This window comes from Ranitomeya imitator, chromosome 2 (assembly GCF_032444005.1).
Source record: "Ranitomeya imitator isolate aRanImi1 chromosome 2, aRanImi1.pri, whole genome shotgun sequence".
In the NCBI taxonomy this organism is placed as follows: domain Eukaryota; kingdom Metazoa; phylum Chordata; class Amphibia; order Anura; family Dendrobatidae; genus Ranitomeya; species Ranitomeya imitator.
In genome coordinates, this window is record NC_091283.1 from 336,235,912 (window position 1) to 336,258,009 (window position 22,098).

General features: G+C 46.9%; 2 protein-coding genes across 2 annotated transcripts in view; one reads left to right on the plus strand and one right to left on the minus strand.

Moving 5' to 3' along the window:
• Positions 1-22,098, plus strand: part of LOC138666502 (zinc finger protein 721-like) — a 513,630-nt gene that overhangs the window by 309,930 nt on the left and 181,602 nt on the right. The window lies entirely within an intron of this gene.
• LOC138663615 (oocyte zinc finger protein XlCOF6-like) overlaps positions 1-22,098 on the minus strand; it is a 70,196-nt gene that overhangs the window by 16,188 nt on the left and 31,910 nt on the right. The gene's annotated exons all lie outside the window — the stretch shown is intronic.

Here is a 22,098-nt window from a genome sequence, read left to right on the forward strand (position 1 = left end):
GTTATATGTTCATGTGGCCTCTAGGGGTCTCACTACTTTTATGTGTGTTCTATCTTCTGTGTTTGGAACTTGTTGGATGTTGTTGTACTCAGAATTCATGTAATGGAGGTTGAGACATGATGTGAATAAAGAGTCTGGAGATACTCAGAGTGTGATTTATGACAGGATTCATCAAACAGAACATGGTGGCAGCCGGGCACAGAACCTGCAAATTCTTAGACCTTATATGAGGCTGGAACTGCACAGATCACTGCAACTGTAAGTACAGATTTCCTGACAGTACAGAAAAATGGAGACTGGTCTGAAGCCCCCTCAGAGACTGGATGTCACTTCATGTAATCTGTCCCAGACTTGGAGACATTGGAAGGAAGAGTTTACACTGTATGTGGATCTGACTGTGGGCCCCACTGATGACAAACGGAAAGTAAAGCTGCTTTATTACCTAATTGGGGAAAATGGCAGAGAATTAGCCCACACCTTGCTCCCAGACACAGACAACCTCCTCCTAGCAGACATTGTGCAAGCATTTGATAAACACTGTGACCCAAAGAAGAATGAGACAGTGGAAAGATATAAGTTTTTCACAAGACATCAGGAGGATGGTGAAAATGTGGACAGATATCTGACAGAGCTGAGGAGACTTGCAGAAACATGTGGCTTTGGAGAGATCAGGGACAGTCTAATCAAGGACAGAATGGTGTGTGGCATAAAGGACAGTCATCTCAAAGAAAGATTACTGAGAGAGGAAGGCATGACTTTAGAGAAATGTATGCAAATCTGAAGGGCTGCTGAGCTCACAAAGCACAGCCTGAAGATGATGGCAGGCACCAGTGAGAATGATGATGACAAGGTACATGCAGTATCTATGAAAGGAAAGACAGGACCAGACTACCCTATAAACACTGTCCACTGCAAGTATTGTGGGAAAAGACATGAGAGAGACAAAACCAAGTGTCCAGCATATGGGGAAACCTGCAGGTCATGTGGCAAGAAGAATCATTCCTCTGCTGTCTGCAGGCAAGGAAGAGGCAAACAGTACAGACAGCTCCACACTGTGACACCAGACACTGACAGTGCAGAGGACATTACGTGGCTACAAATGCAGTCTACAACAGAGAAAGTCAATGTAGTCGGGCAGTCAGTAGTGAAGGATGCCAAGCAGCTTTATGCAACATTCTTGTTGGATGAGAAGCCCGTTAGATTTCAGCTGGATTGTGGAGCAAGCTGCAATGTAATTTCATTTGATCTGCTAAACAAACAGGTTTCTATTGAGCCAACTGACAAGGTACTGGTGATGTACAACAAAAGTGTTCTGAAACCAATGGGGACATGTAAGCTAAAAATACGAAACCCATGTAACAGAAAGAGTTATAGAGTTGAATTTACCGTGTTACGGGGTGGTAACCATGTACCATTACTGGGAGTAAAAGCAGTTCAGGCAATGGACTTAATAAAAGTACAGTCTCAGAACATTATGTCTGTTGAAGTTGCCCAGGATATACAAAATCCAAAACTAAATGCAGAGCACAACTTGGACATGCAGAAAATAAAAGCAGAGTATGCTGATGTATTTGAAGGTGATGGATGCTTTGAAGGTAAATATAGGCTAGAAATTGACAACACAATGCAGCCCACCAGATTACCTACAAGAAGAGTGCCTGTAGCTTTAATGCAACCGCTGAAAGTAAAACTGCAAGATCTACAGAGAAGAGGCATGATAGCACCAGTCCATAAGAGCACAGATTGGATCAGCAGTTTGGTCATAGTGCAGAAACCATCGGGCAAGTTAAGAATATGTATTGATCCTAAGCCACTCAACAAGGCGCTGAAACGAAATCATTACCCAATGCCAACATTAGATGATGTTCTACCAGATTTATCAAAGGCTAAAATATTTTCTGTATGTGATGTAAAAAATGGATTCTGGCATGTAGCCCTGACGGAAGATTCAAGTTTATTGACAACATTTTCTTCACCATTTGGACGCTTTAAATGGCTGAAAATGCCCATGGGACTAAAACCTGCTCCAGAGATATTCCAGCAGAAATTGATGCAGGCTTTGGAAGGACTTACTGGAGTGAAGACAATAGCGGATGATATCCTAGTAGTGGGAGAAGGTGAAAATATGGAATCTGCAATCAAGGATCACGATCAGAAGATGATACAATTTTTGGACAGATGCAGAGAAAAAAACATAAAGCTGAATTTGGACAAATTCAAATTGAAAATGACAGAAGTGGCCTATAGTGGTCATCGACTGACTTCAACTGGGGTCAAAGTGGATCCTGAAAAGGTGAGAGCAATACAAGATTTGCCTACCCCTACTGATGTTTCTGGAGTACAACGATTTTTGGGCATGGTGAATTATCTCTCAAAATTTTGCAGACATCTGTCAGACATGTGTGAGCCACTGAGACAGCTATCCCACAAAGATGTGCGCTGGGAATGGACAGAAAGCCAGGAGACTGCTTTCCGAGCAGTAAAGAATGCCATTGCTGATACAGCAACCCTAAAGTACTTCGATCCAGATCGAGAAGTGGTGGTACAATGTGATGCTTCGGAAAAAGGCCTTGGAGCCACATTAATGCAGAACAAACAGCCAATTACATTTGCAAGCAGAGCCCTTACAACAACAGAGCAGGGATATGCGCAGATTGAGAAGGAACTACTGGCTGTGGTATTTGGGATGGAGAAGTTTCACCAGTACACCTATGGTCGACGGGTAACAGTGCAGTCGGATCACAAACCATTGGAGAGCATTACAAAGAAACCATTACTAAATGCCCCAAAGAGACTACAGCGCATGCTGTTGCGACTTCAGAAATATGATGTTGACATCGGGTACTGTCCAGGAAGAGACTTACTGATTGCAGATACGCTAAGCAGAGCTTACCTTCCTATCTCAAATGATGAGGAGGAAGACACTGAAACCATCAATATGTGTAACTACCTTGCAGTGTCAAAAGAAAAGGTCAAGCAAATCCAGACTTTTACAGAGAAGGATAAAAGTCTCCAGAGTTTAAAGACTGTCATCTTGCAGGGCTGGCCAAAATACAAGCAGCATGCTCCGAGGGAAGTCTCACCATTCTTCCACATAAGAGATGAATTGTCAGTGCAGCAAGGAATCATCTTTAAAGGAGACAGGGCTGTTATACCTGAAGTTCTCAGAAGAGGCATATTGAAGACATTGCACTCTTCTCACTTAGGCACGGAAGGATGCCTACGTCGTGCACGAGAATCAGTTTATTGGCCAGGAATGAATGACCACATAAAAAATTACATAGCTCAATGTGAAATATGTGCATCCTGCAATGATAAGCAACCAAAGGAGACATTGCAACCTCATGAAACTCCACATAGGCCTTGGTCAAAAATAGGAACAGACTTGTTCACATGGAATGACAAAGAATACCTGATTACAGTGGACTATTTCTCTAACTTCTGGGAGGTTGATTTGGTGCAGGACACAAGGGCGAGAACAGTGATTAAAAAACTCAAGGCCCTAAACGAGACCTTGAAGCCAGCACATTTGCTAGGCTCTCCTCGGCCAGACAAAAACTGCTATCTATAATAGACCAAAAATCTAAATACCTCAGAGAAAGACTCAAGAGCCGCTTCTATCAGCTCGGTAATAAAAGTGGTAGACTCTTGGCCAGAGCCCTCAATCAACGTAATCCCAATACCTATATTCCCTTTATCAAAAACAAAGAGGGGAAGAAAGTGTTTAACACCAAAGATATTCTTTCCAACTTCAGTGAATATTACAAATCTCTATACAACATAACGGGACACTATAAAGAGGCTCCACTACATTCTCTCCGGAACAAAATCAAATCATATTTACAGGAACATAAACTACCCACTCTGCCTGAAGGTGATCTACTTGATCTTGAAAAGGAATTCTCAGTGGAGGAGGTGTCCGAAACCATTAGCGCTTTGAAACAGGGCAAGAGCCCGGGCCCTGATGGGTACTCAGCAGGCTTCTACAAGTCGTTCAACACATTGCTTAGTCCAATACTTCTGAAGGCTTGTAATTTTGTCTCTCTTGGGGGCTCGTTCCCTACACAGGCACTCATCGCTCACATAACAGTTCTCCCTAAGCCTGGCAAGGACCCTTCTACGTGCGATAATTACCTCCCGATCTCTTTAATAAATCTGGATATTAAAATATATGCAAAAATGTTAGCCAATAGACTATGCCCCCTTTTACCAAACTAATAAACCAGGACCAGGTGGGCTTTGTTCCAGGGCGAGAGGCGAGGGACAACACAATCCGAACTATCTCTCTAATTGACAGAGCGGGCAGAGAGGGGGACCCCCTGTGTATCATGTCAATTGATGCGGAAAAGGCCTTTGACCGGGTCCATTGGGAATTTATTTCCCAGACTCTAGAGGAAATTGGCCTAAAAGAAAACATGCTGCGTAGGATCTCCGCCCTGTATTCTTCTCCTAGTGCTCAGGTCAAGGTAAACGGCTCATTATCGGAAATGTTCCCGATCAGAAATGGTACAAGGCAGGGGTGCCCTCTCTCTCCCCTCTTATATATCCTAACAATGGAGCATTTAGCCGTGGCCCTGAGAAATAACCCATCAATTAATGGTATAAAATTACGTTCTGAAGAACATAAGCTGGCACTCTTTGCAGATGACATTCTCCTATATATTACGTCCCCCTCTACGAGCCTACCAAACATTATTTCGGAGCTACATAAATTTGGCCACCTAAGTAACTTCAAAATGAATTCCCATAAATCTGAAATCCTAAACATATCACTCCAACTCCCCTTGGTGGATCAATTAAGGAGGGCTTTCCCGTTTAAATGGAGCTTTGATTCCCTTACTTATTTAGGTATCAAAATTACAAACAAAACGTCTAAACTGTTTGAAACCAACCTTGCGCCAATCCTACAGAAAACAAACTCAGACTTGGAGAAATGGCACAAGCTCCAATTGTCCTGGCTGGGTAGAATCAATGCAGTGAAGATGGACCTCCTGCCTCGCCTCTTATATTTTTTTCAAACAATTCCCCTATACCTACCAGCTTCCTTCTTTTCCCGCCTCAAACAAATAATTACTCGTTTTATTTGGTCTCATAATCGAGCACGTATTTCATATACAACATTGAGTAGATCTAAATCGACAGGTGGACTGGGTCTCCCGGACCTCGCGATTTATAGTTATGCATCAATGGGAACTTGTATCCTAGACCTTTATCACAGTAAAAACAACAAAAAGTGGGTTAACTTAGAAAATGATCTCAATGGACGAGACTCCCAAATTGTACTTTGGAAAGGAGGCAAGGGGCTAGGGCCGGGCACCTACATACCCTTCCTTACGAGAAACTTGTTGCTTCTTATCAAAAACCGAAATAAAGACTTTCAGATCACAACCCTCCCGGGCCCCTTAATTCCAATTTACGATAATTCTGCTTTTCCGGCAGGGTTGAATAGAGAGACATTTCTAAATAAAAGAAAAGATTCAAAACCCATCATCCATGACTATTTAAATGAAACTGGGATGAAGTCCCTTAGGGAACTATTCCCAGAGGAGGAATCATACTCTGTTGACTGGTTCTTCTATGAACAACTAAAAAGTTATATCCACTCAATCTCTAAACAAGCCAACATCAACAGGCCGCTAACTCCCTTTGAGAAGCTTTGCATATCAGCAAATCCCCCAGATCATACTGTCTCGCTGCTTTATAAAATCTTCCAAGAGGGAAGGGCTCCGCTGCAGGGTTGGCCATTGTTTTTCTCAAAATGGGAGGGCGACCTAGGAAGACCCTTGTCATCTGAAGATAGGGAAAAAATTCTTCTCTTTTCTTCCAGATCGTCATTATGCGCAGTATCACAGGAGAGGAGCTATAGGATTCTAGCAAGATGGTATAGATGCCCCTCCATGGTGCATGCGGTATTCCCCACGACTCCTGACGTCTGTTGGAGATGTTTAAAGGAAATAGGCTCCTACATGCATATCTGGTGGGACTGCCCCCCCATAAGGGATTTGTGGCTGGCCGTCTTTAAACTTCATAATAAGCTGTCTATCACACAGATCCAACCTTCACCAAGTCTAGCATTGTTGTCTCTATGCGACCTATCAATATCTAGGTTCAAGAGGGGTATCCTCAGACACTTTCTTACTGCAGTCAGAAATCTGATCCCTAGGTTTTGGAAACAAGAAAAATTTCCTTCCCGTACAGATTTTGTGGCAGAACTTAATGACATCTATAGAATGGAGCAGTTGATAAATCAGTCACCAGGTAGCGCAGAGAAAACTTACAACATATGGGCCCCTTGGATCGCTTTTAGGGAAACTCCTGAACTAGATCTCTGGGTTTCCAGAACCCGACGCACTTTATAGCCTATTCTCGTATGCTTCCAGGCCGTTCCTCGGCGTGCGTCCTGTCCGCTGGGATGCGGGGGCAGCCACACTCCTTCCCTGAATTCCCCACACCCTCATCCATCCTTCTTTTCTTCTTCCCACCCTCTTTTCTTTCCCCTTCCTTACTTTCTATGTTTGTCCTCCTCATAACTAGTTCGATTATACATATTGTATTTTGAATATCCACAAAGAAATCTAACAATTGGTACCATCTATCCCGGCTGTTTTTTATTGTTATCAGCTCATGATTTCGGGATAGCCAGGAGCATTGCTGATCAGAAAAGTTAAATCATAAGACATAAATGCTGTAACTATGCTCCTCTTGTTCGACTTAAAATTACTGCCTATCATTGCACAGATTTACCAGTTTGTAATGTTTGCCTTCGTTTTTTTTATTGCTGTGACCAATAAAAATGATTTATACAAAAAAAACTCAAGGCCCATTTTGCCAGGTATGGCATTCCAGATATCGGTTTCTCTGACAATGCGGCACAGTTTACGTCGGAAGAATTCAAAACTTTCAGTAAGAAATTGGAATTTGAACACCAGACGTCTTCTCCAAGATATCCTCAGAGTAATGGGAAAGCAGAGTCAGCAGTAAAAACGGCCAAAAGACTCATGCAGAAAGCAAACCAGGCGGGTGCTGATGTATATCTGTCTATACTGGATCATAGAAACACACCCACCCAAGGCCTAGACAGCAGTCCGGCACAGAGGCTCATGAGTAGGCGTACAAAGACACTAGTACCAACTGCGTGTCATCTGTTAGAGCCAAAGCTGCTGGGAAACATCGAAGCTAAATTACAGAAGAATCAAGCTAGGCAAGCTTTCTATTACAATAAATCTGCAAAGGATCTGCCTGAGCTCCAGAGAAATGACAACATTCGGCTGCAGCCAAGCACCACATTTGACAAACACTGGCAAAAGGCAAAGGTTGTCCAGAAACTGGGACCTCGGTCTTACGAAATTCTAACAGACGACGGAAGAAGACTAAGGAGGAATAGAAGATATTTGAGGAAAACGCAAGAAAGAGATGATTCATGGCCTTTTGAACAGTATCCAGACACCCAAGACAACGAGGCAGCAAGTACAAGTCAGGCAACAACAGTGACAGCTGACCATCAGGGTGAGGACTCTGGCCAGAGACAGACAATATCAGAAGAACTACCAGATGTACCAGATGTAGAAAGTAACACATCTTATATTACCAGAGCTGGCAGAATTAGCAAAAAGCCGGCGCACCTCAAAGATTATATCTAACTGGACGTACTAGGTTAATTTCTAACTTTGTCATAGTATACATTAGTTTAGTATCTTTTATTGTTCCTCTAGTTAAAAGACAAAGGATGTAGCAATATGTTATATGTTCATGTGGCCTCTAGGGGTCTCACTACTTTTATGTGTGTTCTATCTTCTGTGTTTGGAACTTGTTGGATGTTGTTGTACTCAGAATTCATGTAATGGAGGTTGAGACATGATGTGAATAAAGAGCCTGGAGATACTCAGAGTGTGATTTATGACAGGATTCATCAAACAGAACATATATATATATATATATATATATATATATATCTATATACACACACGTATATATATATATATATATATCTATATATATAGATATATATATATATATATATATATATATATATATATATATATATATATACACAGTATATAGCTTTGTTGCCATAAAAGGAGGGAGGGCCAGACACAGTTCTTGCACAGGGACCCCAAGCTGTCAGCGTCTGCCCCGTCCAGGGATCAATTGTACTCGCATCTTAGAGAAGCGAGTACAATTGACTGCCGGGTCAGAGCGACTCGAGCAGCATGATCAGATTATATGATCACGCTGCTGATGTCACTCACTCGCGCTGCAGAGGCGAACACTGGTGGTAAGTGCTCCAGTGGAGCTGAAGACACCAAAGATTAAGTGCACAGGGGGAACAATTTGAGTGGGGATGGGAGGATTTATTATGTGTGGGGAGAATTGGAGTGGGGATGGGGGGATTTATTGTGTGTCGGGAATTTGAGTGGGGATGGGGGATTTATTATGTGTCGGGAGAGTTTGAGTGGGGATGGGGTTATTTATTGTGTGTGGGGAGATTTGTAGTGGGGATGGGGGGATTTAATGTGTGGGGGAGATTTGAGTAGGATTACCCCGAGGCGACTAGATATGTATGGCCTCATGACGTGCCCACAGGGCAGAGGGGTACTCGGTACCAGGTCCAGTCGCAAGGGGGAATGTCACGATGGCTGCGACCCTGTCCATGGCCCTGGGCATCAATGTTAAAGGGGGTTATATGTTCAAAGTTTATTGTGACGCCACCTGTGGGGTTCGGTCAATAGGGGGACCGACGATGCATTAGAGGGGTCCCCTGGGGGATGTTGCGGTAGCCCAGATGTTACACTTCCCACAGGTGAAGCGGGGTCCCCAGGGGTCCTATGGTGTGTGCGTAGATGGTGAAGCCGACAAATAAATGCAGGAGACAGGTTGTAAGTCTTTATCTGGTTTACTTGTGGGTGACAGGCCACAGTCCAGGGCACCGGCAACAGGTGATTAGAAGTCCGGGTAGTCCAAAGACAAGTGGAATCCCCTTGGCAGGTCAAGTAGGAGCCTTCCACTCTCCACTCACTGTCTCTGAGGTTCCTGCTGCCACTAAGTGTCCTAAGCAAAGTCTTTATTCGTTCTCCTGTCCAGGGACAGGTACCTGTATGGCAGGCAGCTTGAGCAGTGCCTACTGGGGTCCTTTCCCGGTGACTCCAGGCACCAAGGTGCTGCTGTGCCACAGGTAAATATAGGCAAAGTCCATGTAATTCAATGCCCTCCGGTTCTGCTCTGTGTATTATAATCCACATAAGCCTCGGGCTCCCGGTACCCGGCTTCTTGCGCTATGACTCTTCAGAGGCCTACTCGTGGCCTCCTGGAGCTCTATATGTCAACTGTGCTCCATCCCTGTCTGTCCACTATATCTCCACTGTGCTCCATCCCTGTCTGTCCTTGCACACAGAGTGTCTGCACTAACTAAACTCACCACTCCGCCTAAAACAGGGTTTTGAGCTCACCCTCCTGCCCTGGATTTGGAAGGTGTTGTGTGTGTGATAACCTACCAAAGGGAATCTCACTTGTCTCCAGACATAGCAATACCCTCCCAGAGAGGAAGGCAGCATTACTGTGGTACCCGAACTTCTGGGGTGCCACACTCACTCAATGAAAATGAACTGAGCGAGGTCAGACACGCCTAGTGGGAATGTGGTCAGAAGTATACAAATCACATACTTGTGCTGACATGACTGTCCATCGGCAAGGGAGAATCCTAAAAGTGTGCAGTGCATTCGCTGTGAGAATTCGGAATCCTGCAATGCCAGGATTCAGCTCTGCAGGTTCCAGTAGTCATCACATGGACACTTCACTCATATGCGATTTTCATACTTATGGTCCCGTACAAGGAGCTTCTCTTTCTGCTTCTCTCAACTTTTCACTGAACATTGAGAGCATTAGGCTGCTTTCACACATCAGGTTTTTGGTTTCAGGCTAAATCCGGCAAATTTGCAAAAAAACGGATCCGGCGTAAATTGTGAAAAACTGATGCACCGGATCCGTTTTTTTTTAGCTGGATCCGGCTCTCTTTACTGCGCATGGATCTTTGACGAGAGAGAGAGAGAGAGAGAGACCGGCAAAAAAGCCTTAAGGGACAGATCCGGCACAAAACGGATGAAACGCATGTCCTTCAGGCATAATCCAGCGCTAATACAACTCTATGGGAAAAAAACGGATCCGGCGTAAGAAAAAAGCGGATCCGGATTGTGCCTGAAACTGCAAGATTGTGCCTGAAAGAAAAAACCTGATGTGTAAAAGAAGCCTAAGGGAGAGAAGCTCGTGGGTACATGACTAAGTGCGAATCGCATATGTCCTTGGTCGGGAGAGGGGGGCACCAAACTGAATTCTTGCCCCGGGTGCCATAGTCCCTAAATACACCTCTGCTTCCCTGCTTCGTCTCGGGGCCTGCAGCTCCTTCCAGTACTGAGCGGTCACATGGCACTGCTCATTAAAGTAATGAATATGCGTTTCACGCCTATGGGAGTGGAGTCGCGTCCATATTCATTACTTTAATGAGCGGTACCACGTGATCACTGAACACAGGAAGAGCTGACAGTGCTGAAGACCATCTGAGAAGCAGAGACTGCATCAGGAGAGGTTGATTATGATGTGACAGCCACCACTCCTGTCGCTCCCCCTCCCCCGCCAACCACTGGGATAATGACTCGAGTATAAGCCAAGAGGGAAACTTTTAGCCTAAAAAAATGGGCAGAAAATCTCGGCTTATACTCGAGTATGTACGATATATATTAAGGCCACAGACAATAAGCAGTTTCTCCCTCGGAGTTGGCAGCTGAATACATTTCTCATAGACTCATCTTCCATAATGCTAACTCTCATCTCATTTCCTGACAATGGAATCGGCATTAGCAATATTGCAGGAGATATTGATTACACGTGACAGGAGAAATAACTACTTCATTATGAGAACAACATCTTCTACTGTGGCTCTAGAAATATATTTGGTCAGAGTCCATCACGGACTCCATCATCACTGGCAATCTATATGAATGTTTCCTGTCTTCCCCGCACTGTACTCTTCTATCACGTCAGATCTCATGTCTGATTCACAGACAGACGTTTGAGGCTTTTATAAAAGCTTTTTTGTTTGCATAAACACCACGGACAGAAATTATTTGATACCAAAGTCTATACATACAGTGTTTTATGGGGTTTATTTCTCCCCTTAGACTTTCCTATATTACAAGGAAAACCCCAAAAACAGATGTTAACCCTTTCACGACATGCGCCGTCCATGTACGGCACATATCTGGTCTTCCCTTTTGATGTGGGCTCCGGCACTGAGACAACATCTTTTCCACCTCATGTCAGCTGATTTCAACAGCTGACATGTGCCCCTAACAGCCACGGGTGGAATTGTGATCCACCCGCAGCTGTTAAGCTGTTTAATGCCACTGTCAATCTGACAGCAGCATTTAACACGATCGCAAAGTTGGCAGATTATGCGAGTTGGCTCATCCTTTGCAGTGTCAAAAAAGGCCCAGGCTAGGCAATCCTTGCCACCCCTGTGAGCTACAAACCCAAAGATACTGCTGGTCAGAGGCACAGTTGTGGCTTAGGATGCATCACTCGTCGTGGCTGCATCACTACGTGTCTACGACGGACGATGCAACGTAACCTCATCGTCTTCCTCCTCAGATGACCTACTCAGCTGTGTGCCTCTATGTTCACGCCAACTTTGATCTAACACCTCATCATCATCTTCAGTGTTATCACATTTCTGGCCATTGGAGTCACTCTCCTCTTCTTGCCCTGACAGCACAGTACAGTCTGCGTGAGCCTCAGATATCTGAGTCTCATCAGGATCACCTCCCACCAGGGGTTAACGTCTGATGACGAGGGTCAGGCTGCTGTTGGGACCGTACTTCTTCCTGCCCTGGATCCAAGCTGAAAAAATTTTGGGCACCAGTGCAGATTTCCTCATCTTAACTCTGCCAAGCTTTTGAGTACACTTCTGATGAACATGGCATAGAATGTGTGAACAGCTCTTCAGAATCACCCATCTGTTGTTCCATACATGTCAGTTGAACGGTTGGATAGTGGGGAAGCAGGGAGAAGCAAGGGGAATTTGGGTGCCACCTCTGTGGAGTATATTGGGTGTGATGTTGAGGTGGAGGAAGAGGAGGAGAGGCCACTCGAAGCTGCGCTTGCCATTCATTCGAGTACATGCTCTTTCTGGGCATCATCAACAAAGCGTACTGCTGTGCGGCTGCCAAAGAAAGGTAGTGGTGTAGCCTGTCCAGTTACTTAAGTTGTCAGTTGTCTTTGCATAGGACGTGACGTTGCTTCACTAGTGCTTTTACCAACATTACCACCTACCCCACATACACCTTGAACACCAAGCCTAAATCCCCTTCCACCACGGCTTCGCTTTTTCCCAGTCATGTTGCTCAGATAGTGGGGTAGGATCCGTGTCAAAATGGCGCTAAAACATGCCCGCTATTTATATGGAGACGACCATGTGATTTCAGCAGCCAATGACACAAGCCGTGGTGTCAGGACATTGTGGGTGTTTCCTGCACCCTGATTGGCTAGCCGCAATGTGCACACATAAAGTTAGGGGAAAAAATGATTGCTGTGCTGTGCCTCTAACAACACCGCACCTTGGAGCTCTGCAAACCCCCTCCCATCATCAAACACGTGACAAAAGATCATGATACACCACCATTACTGTTGCTAAAGTGCTGAAAATATTTTGGAGGCAACACAATATTTTTCCGCACTTTTACCAAATGTTACCAATTTTCTAAAATTTTGCTCAGGTTTCCAATCACGAATCCGAATGTGCCACATTCGTGCTGAATTTATGTTTGGAGATCGTTTTCCGATCAAATTCGCTCATCTCTAGTAATAGGCATCCTTGAGGTCCAGGACTGCCAAGTAACAGCCTGGAAACAGGACCTCCACTGCTGTCCTCACCGACTCCATCTTGAATGATGGCACTACGAAGAACTTGTTTAATGCCTTTAAATTTATAATAGTCCTCAGAAATGCATGTTTTTTTTTAAATCAGAAATACGGAGGGGGAGTAGAACTCCTTCTTTTTTTCCGATAGGGGAATTTCTTCCAGTACATTCTTCTCTCTGTGAGACAGGACCTCTTTTTCCAGCACTAGTTGTTTGTGCGAAGATGGTTGCTCCGGAGTCTCCAAATGTCTCTCATGGGGTGGAGTGTGGAATTTTAATTTCAGGCCTGATGCTACAATGTGAAGGATCCAGGCACTGGAAAAAAAATTATCCAAGGCCAGGAGTAATGCCGGGTTCACATTGCGTTTACAGCAGCCCGTTCAACACATACGTTAAACGGGCTGCTGTAACGCAAGTGCTGGTATGGCAGCGTGCTAGCGCAGATAGAGCATCTGCTAGCTCCATCTGCGCTAGCGGTGACGGACCCGGAAATGCTACAGCCCGCATCTCGGGGTCCATCACTCAATGACGGCACATCGCTAGCGCACGCCCATTGTGGGCGTGCGCTAGCGATGCATCCGACATTGCATTCAATGGCAGCGTTACCGGACAACGTTACACTGCGTTATGCGGCGGTGTAACGTAGACTGTCTAACGGACGGGTTCAACGCAATGTTAACCCAGCCTAAGAGAGACAGCCATGACCCCACCTGGGAAACAGAGTTATTGGGAGGGCTTTTTGGTCTCCTGGGAGGGCTTTCCGAAGAAGAAACCTCTCCCTCATTTAGGCAGTCTCACTAGTCTGTCCTGGTCCTTCAGTGGTTTCTTCTGGGAATAGCAACCCTTTTGAAAAGACCGCTGAAAGGATGGAAAGGGTGCTCTAGGGAAACCTTTCTTCCTATACCCTGCTTCCTCAAGGATATATAGATTGCCAGTGGTGATGTAGTCAGTGATGGACTCTGGCCAAATATATTTCTAGAGCCACAGTAGAAGATGTCGTTCTCATAATGAAGTAGTTATTTCTCCTGTCACGTGTAATGAATATCTCCTGCAGTATTGCTAATGCGAGGATCTCGTCGAGGGCTGGACCGAGCAGAAATTTTCCTTCACAGGGAAGAGAGCAAAGCTTAATCTTTGCCTGCATGTCCTGGCCAACACTTTAGACAGATCGCTCTTCGACCTGCATTGGACAGCACGGCTGATCTAGCTGCTAATCTCACCGAGTCTGCCGAGATGGTTGGGATTGAAACCAGGATGGTCTCCCTCAGTATTTGCTGCTCTAACTGGTCCTCCAAATAGTCCAACCAAACCTTCAGGGACCTGATCGTGTATGTGGCTGCGATGGCCAGTCTCGTCTCAGGGCCCCTGCTGAGGACTCCCAGGAAGCTGTCAGTCTTCCTATTCAATGACTCTTTTAATGACCCCAAGCTCTCAAATGGGAGAGAAAATCTTCTAGAAATCTTGGATACTGCCATGTTCAACTTTGGGGCTTTATTCCACGAGGAGGACGCTTGCTGCCAAATTTGCTCCTTTTAAGGGAGGCCAAACCTTGTCCCTTTCTATCCGGTCTTTCCCACTCCCTTTAGTAAGATTCTATACATGCTTATTCACCGGGAAGGATGTCAACGGAACCAGGGATTCCCAGCAAGTCTCCCATGTGTGTACTTGCCCAGTCCCTGGCCCAGCGAGGCTGCTAGCGTGCTTGCTTCCTTCTCTCATGAGGACGTGACAGGCATCTTTCCTCTGACTGCAGGGGCAACTCCTGTTGTGGTGGCTGTAGCTGCTCAGGTGATCACTGAACTTCCACCCTGATGCCACTATCTGCCTCCGGTGGTGTCTTTCATACTCACATGGTGTAAGGTGTCAGCACTCTCTGAACATTATACTGTGTGAATGGCATCATGCATACTGCATAAGAGGTTTAAAAAGGCATGCCATAGGAAGAGGAAATTCTCAGCAATGTGCTGCATTTGTACAAGAAGACTGCCATCTGCCATCCAGGCGGGACCCTGAGAAATCAATGGGAAGAGGGAGAGTTTCAGCAAGGAAGAGTCTAGATGGTACCTTGATGATGCAGATTCTTGATATAAAAAGCCAGCACAAAAAAAGGAGCAAATTTGGCAGCAAGCAAAGAACGGGCAGGACGTGTGTCGGGGAAGAAACTGAGGTCGAAGCACCAGGCAGTGGTAAAGTGCCCAAGGCAGCGGGTTGTGGCATGCCGGGAAGCAGTACCCAGGTGGCATCAGATGAGTCCCAGAATCCAGATTACGCCAGCCAAGGCCTGAGAACCAGACCTGCACCAGTCAACACCAGAGTCCATACTACTTGTCACGCTCACGCCCTGACTGGTAGGCGTGAGCTCGGGGGGTTTGCGGCCCCACTGTGCCACAAACCAAACTACCCTGGAAGGGGCGTGACTATGACAGCTGCCTGAGTTTTCACTGGAGCCTCTGATGGTGAGGTCAGGCTTGTGCAGCAGGCAGCTGCCAGGTGCTACTCCAGGGTGGTGTCTGGCTGTGGCTGCTGATACCATTTGGGAGACAGGAACACCAGGATTGGTGCGGGCATCAGGCAGGACTGACAGAAGAGCACGGCTGGAACTCAGACGAGTAGGCTGGCACGGCTGAGACACAGGGCTGGCAGACACACGGCAGAGAACACAGGGCTTGCAGAGACAGCAGAGAACACAGGGCTGGCAGAGAACAGGGATGGCAGGAAACACAGGACTGGCTAGGATGGCAGGAACACAGGACTGGAAGGCACGGCAGGAATGGCAGGACTGGCAGGAACACAGGATTGGAAGGCACGGCAGAGAACACAGGACTGGTTGATGTGGTATATGAAGGGGCCTGTTCACACTGAAGGTGCAGGTACGGATATGTAGTTAGGAGGAACAGGTAGGGACCTGTACACACTGGAGGTGCAGGAACGGATATGAAATATGAAGGAACAGGTAGGGACCTGTTCACACAGGAGGTGCAGATATGGAAATGTAGTATGAAAGAAGTAAGAGGGAACAGGTTGGGACCTGTTCAGACTGGAAGAGAACTGCAAGGCTGTGAATAGGATCGTTAGAGCAGCAAGAGATAGCACAGCAATAAAAGCTAAGCAGAGCAGAGCCACAAGGAATGTGGAGAGGAGCTGCAGCAAGAGATACTGCAGAAGCTAAGCAGAGTGGAACTGCAAGGATTGCGGAGAGAAGCTGCAGCAAGAGATTAGTGCAGCAATGGGAGCTGAGCAGAGCAGAATGGAGCAGAACCGCAGGAGTGCGGAGTAGAGATCAAGCCACAAAGGAACAGAGCAGGCAGAGCCGCAAGAGTGCGGAGCGTAAGCAGACTGAGAACACAAGGAAAGACACAGCAGGGAAGGAAGCCACAGACAAGGAGACCGAGATAGGGCAAAGTACAGACAAGGCACTGGAACAAGACACAAGGACAAAGACACAGGGACCAGGATATTCTGCCTCCTGGAGGGCGGACAACAAGATCAAGGCAATAGCACAGAGAAAAGCCTCCAGAGAGGGAGTAACTCAGAGCAGGACCTGGCAAACTCAGAAGCTAAACAGTAACTGAGCTAACACATTGCACAGGCCCAGACCACAGGGTGGAGCTGCACTATATACAGGAGGCCTCTTGGTAATTGGTCAGGAACTGATTAGACAGATGCACCTGATTCCTATAAGAACCAGAGAGTTCAGGCGCCGGCCCCCTATACACATAGCCATGAAGCATGCAGAGAGCAGAGAGACAGAATATGCAGCTGGCATGAAACAGAAACCACATCATGGCCTTGAGCAGTGGGTAAGATAGTGTGAGAGATGTGAGGCCATGCCGTGATGCCAGCAGAGTTGTTACAGTACCCCCCCCCCCCCCCTTTACGGCCCCTCTTCTTCAAGCCCGCCAGAATAACTTGTAGAAGAAGGATAGGAGCACACATAGTCAGAGCCATCACAACATTCCTCTGATAGAATGAGGTATATGAGACAATAGAGATCTCAGGTTGCCCAGTCTCTTTGAGTCCAGTAAGATCAGCTTCCCACACAAAAGATGCAAAGACCAGGACTTCTTTCACCTGGTTAACTGAAAGCAGGAACTTGGAAGCTTGCAGTTTGACCACAACATAATCTGATTCTTTGGAAACTGAAGACACGTTCACTGGATCCAACTTAAGCCCATCATCACAAAAAAATTGAACGTCCTTTAAACTGGTGGAAAGCAGAGATGAGAACACTTCTGTCTTGGAATCTTCACCCAATAGCCAGATGGAAGCTGGAGGCATACATACAGGAAACATTTTCAGCCTGGTACCCTGAAAAAACTGGACCTCCTCTTCTAGATTAGAAGATGAGTAAGTCTCTGTCTTAATATCAAGTAGCCACTTGGAAGCAGAAGGCATACATTCAGGAAGCCCCATCAGCCTGTTACTCTGACAAAACTGGACCATCTCTTCCTCCGGATTGGTGAAGAACAGAGATACAAGAGCCTCTGCTTCAGCTTCTTCATCCACCTGCCACATGGAGTCTAAAGGCATCTTTACAGGAAGCATCTTCTGCCCATAGTTCAGAGAGAAACTTTTAAGTGACAGGGATGTTCCTGGGAACTGGTCACTGGTATTGACACTGGAGGTGTGCAGAGAGGACGCCACTGCTTCCTTTACTTCAGTGAAGTCAGCACACCGTGATCCAATAGCCAGCAACTCAGATGGAGAGGATGTTAAAGGGGTTGTCCACTACTTTCAATTAACCCCCCAATGTACCCCCCCGGGGCCCCTAATGAATTGTGCCATTACCTTCCATTGCCGTTTTTGCCTGTGAGCGGCGCTATTCCGGCTGCTGAGTCCGGGTCACGTGACCCCCAGACTGCAGCCGTCGCTCATTTCCGCCGACGTCACGTCAATTTCCAGACTCTAGAAATTGACGTGACGTCAGCAGCAGGCGTGACCATCCCCCACAGTAGGCAGTCACTCAGCAAGAGTGACTGGGCTGTGGGCGGTGCTGGGGGCTGCCTGCAGGGCTGTGCTGGGGCGGGCGGGGCTGTGTGTGCTCAGCTCACTGCTGTTGGGATCATGATGTGCGGGCGGGGCTGTGCTTCGGTCGCCGGGGGTCTGCCCGCCGGCACCGATGTTTTTGTGGACCGGCGCCGGTGCCTGCCCGTGTGCCGGCGCCGGTGTCTGCCCGTGTGCCGGCACTGTGCGTATGCGCCGGCGCTGTGCGTGTGTGCTGGAGCTGTGCGTGTGCGTGTGTGCCGGCGTTGTGCGTGTGCATGTGTGCCGGCGCTGTGCGTGTGCGTGTGTGCCGGCGCTGTGCGTGTGCGTGTGTGCCGGCGCTGTATGTGTGTGTGCAGGCATCGTCCGATGGGACTACAAGTCCCATCGGGCTCTGCCTGCTACACTGACAGTGAGTGACACATTAGCCAATGATGGGACAGTAGTAGTCCCATCATCCGGCTAATGTGATGAATGTAAAAAAAAAAACATACACAGTACATACATACAACACACACCATGCGACGACATGCACCATGCGACGACATGCACCATGCGACATGCTGCATGCACCATGCGACGACATGCGACATGCACCATGCGACGACATGCGCCATGCGACGACATGCTACATGCACCATGCGACGACATGCACCATGCGACGACATGCTACATGCACCATGCGACGACATGCACCATGCGACGACATGCGACATGCACCATGCGACGACATGCTACATGCACCATGCGACTAAATGCAACATGCATCATGCGCCGACATGCACCATGCGACATGCTGCATGCACCATGCGACGACATGCACCATGCTACATGCACCATGCAACGTCATGCACCATGCTACATGCACCATGCGAAAACCTGCACCATGCGACATGCTGCATGCACCATGTGACGACATGCACCATGCGACGACATGCACCATGCGACGACATGCACCATGCGACGACATGCACCATGTGGCGACATGCGACATGCACCATGTGACGACATGCACCATGCAACGACATGCAACATGCACCATGTGACATGCACCATGCGACGACAAGCATCATGCACCATGCGACGACATGCACCATGCGACATGCTGCATGCACCATGCTACGACATGCGACGACATGCACCATGCAACGACATGCACCATGCGCCGACATGCGACATGAACCATGCGACAACATGCACCATGCAAATAAGTAAACAACAGCCGCACTCGATATTTGGTTTTTTCATATGCAAATAAAGTAATTTATTATTTTCACCACAGTGGTATTGCGAAGCTGGGGTCACCACAATCATATATCAAGGTACTGAGGTAACGTTTCGGCCCTGTTGTGGGCATTTGTCAAACCTCACTTGTTGTAGAAAAAAAAAAAGTGGAGGGTACCCCAAAGTTGCGGGACAGATAATGATATGAGGCAGGATCCAGGCGAAAACGTATAGTGCAAATGCGGAAAGAAGGTAGGTCAGGAAAGGGGAAACAAATTCCCAGTATGCGCTGCGGATCCGGTGTGCTGGCGTGCCTGCGGTGATGCGGTGATGCACCATGCGACGACATGCGACATGAACCATGTGACAGCATGCACCATGTGACGACATGCACCATGCAACGACATGCACCATGCGACGACATGCTACATGCACCATGTGGCGACATGCACCATGCAACGACATGCACCATGCGACGACATGCACCATGCGACATGCACCATGCGACGACATGCACCATGCAACGACATGTGACATACAGTACATACATACTACATACATACAGTACATATAACATAGAGTACATACTCACCATCACTTGTCACTTTGTTCCCCGAAGCCAGTGTCACCTGTAAAAAATAATAAAATAATAAACAAACAATATACTCCCTGTCCGCAGAAATCCAATTAAAACGAGTGTCCCACGACGATCTCCCGTGGAGAGCAGGAGCATCAGCTGATGCGACCACTCTCCAGGGGCTCCAGTAACACAATGATGGAAGGTATCCTTCCATCATGTATTCCTCACAAGGTATTCCTACGCCCCTGTGAGAAAATAGTCCCTAGTCTCACTATTGGCATTGCTGGGTGAGACATTTTCCCACGCAGCAATTGCCATAAAGTGAGACTTTGAACTAGAGTAACCTCAGTGATGCACTGCAGGAGCCATTGTCTCCTGTCAGTGTGTCACTGAGGGTCCTATAGAGTAGTGACATCACCCGATGTCACTGTTCTATAGGGGACATCGTCGTGGGACACTCGTTATTAATTGGACTACGGCGGACAGGTAGTATACGGTTTATTATTTTACTTTTTTTTGCAGGCGCTGAAGTATGGTAAGTATGGTTAAATGAAGAATATTAAAATACTTTTTTCCAAATGTGTGTGTGTTTTATTAACCCTTTCTTACTATTGGATTAATGACGCCTCTCCGTTATTAACCCGGCTTAATGTCACCTTACAATAGCAAGGTGACATTAACCCCTTATTACCCCATATCCCACCGCTACTCGGGAGTGGGAAGAGAGGGGCTAATGTTGTGAATTCTGTGGCAGAGTTCACTCCTGTGGTCACAAGTGGTACTTCGGCTGATTCTCTCTGGGATCTTCCGTTTGTGGAGGAAAGTGGTACTGCAGCTTCTGAGTTTTCTCCCTCAGGTGATCTGGTGAGCTCGTTAGCTTCTTCTCTACTTAACTCCACCTGATGCTTTGATCCATGCTTCCTGTCAATGTTCCAGTGTTGGACTGGGTTTTTCCCTGGATCATTCCTGTGGCCTGCTGCTCTGCAAAGCTAAGTTTTGCTTTTGTTATTTTGTTGCTATTTTTCAGTCCAGCTTGCTTTATTGGTTTTTTCTCGCCTGCTGGAAGCTCTGAGACGCAGAGGGACGACCTCCGTACCGTTAGTCGGTGCGGAGGGTCTTTTTGTCCCCTCTGCGTGGTTATTTGTAGGTTTTTGTGCTGACCGCAAAGTTATCTTCCCTATCCTCGTTCTATTCAGCTAGTCGGGCCTCACTTTGCTAAATCTGTTTCATCTCTATGTTTGTGTTTTCATCTTAAGGCCCCTTCACATTAAGCGACGCTGCAGCGATACCGACAACGATTCAGTTCGCTGCAGCGTCGCTGTTTGGTCGCTGGAGAGCTGTCACACAGACCGCTCTCCAGCGACCAACGATGCCTGTAACCAGGGTAAACATCGGGTTACTAAGCGCAGGGCCACGCTTAGTAACCCGATGTTTACCCTGGATACCATGCTAAAAGTAAAAAAAAACAAACACTAGATACTTACCTAACGCTGTCTGTCCTCCAGCGCTGTGCTCTGCTTCTCTGCACTCCTCCTGTACTGGCTGTGAGCCGGAAAGCAGAGCGGTGACGTCACCGCTCTGCTTTCCGGCTCACAGACAGTACAGGAGGAGTGCAGAGCACAGCGCTGGAGGACAGACAGCGGTAGGTAAGTATCTAGTGTTTTTTTTTTTTACTTTTAGCATGGTATCCAGGGTAAACATCGGGTTACTAAGCGCGGCCCTGCGCTTAGTTACCCGATGTTTACCCTGGTTACCAGTGAAGACATCGCTGGATCGGTGTCACACACGCCGATCCAGCGATGTCAGCAGGAGTCCAGCGACGAAATAAAGTTCTGGACTTTATTCAGCGACCAACGATCTCCCAGCAGGGGCCTGATCGTTGGTCGCTGTCACACATAACGATTTAATTAACGATATCGTTGCTACGTCACAAATAGCAACGATATCGTTAACAATATCGTTATGTGTGAAGGTACCTTTACTCACAGTCATTATATGTGGGGGGCTGCCTTTTCCTTTGGGGAATTTCTCTGAGGCAAGGAAGGCTTATTTTTCTATCTTCAGGAATAGCTAGTTTCTCAGGCTGTGACGAGGCGCCTAGGTTCTGGTCAGGAGCGCTCCACGGCTGCCTCTAGTGTGGTTTGATAGGATCAGGCATTGCGGTCTGCAGAGTTCCCACGTCTCAGAGCTCGTTCTTTAATTTTGGGTGTTTGTCAGATCACTGTATGTGTTCTGTCCATTGTGTTACTGAATTGGTTAACATAACAGTACAGGAAGCCTTAAGTGCTAATGATTCTCAATAGAGGGAAAAAAGAAGTTCTGAGACCATTTTTTTTTCTTTGCACTGTGTTTTGTCTTTTTTTTCCCCCTAGACATTTGGGTGGTTCAGGACACAGGTGTGGA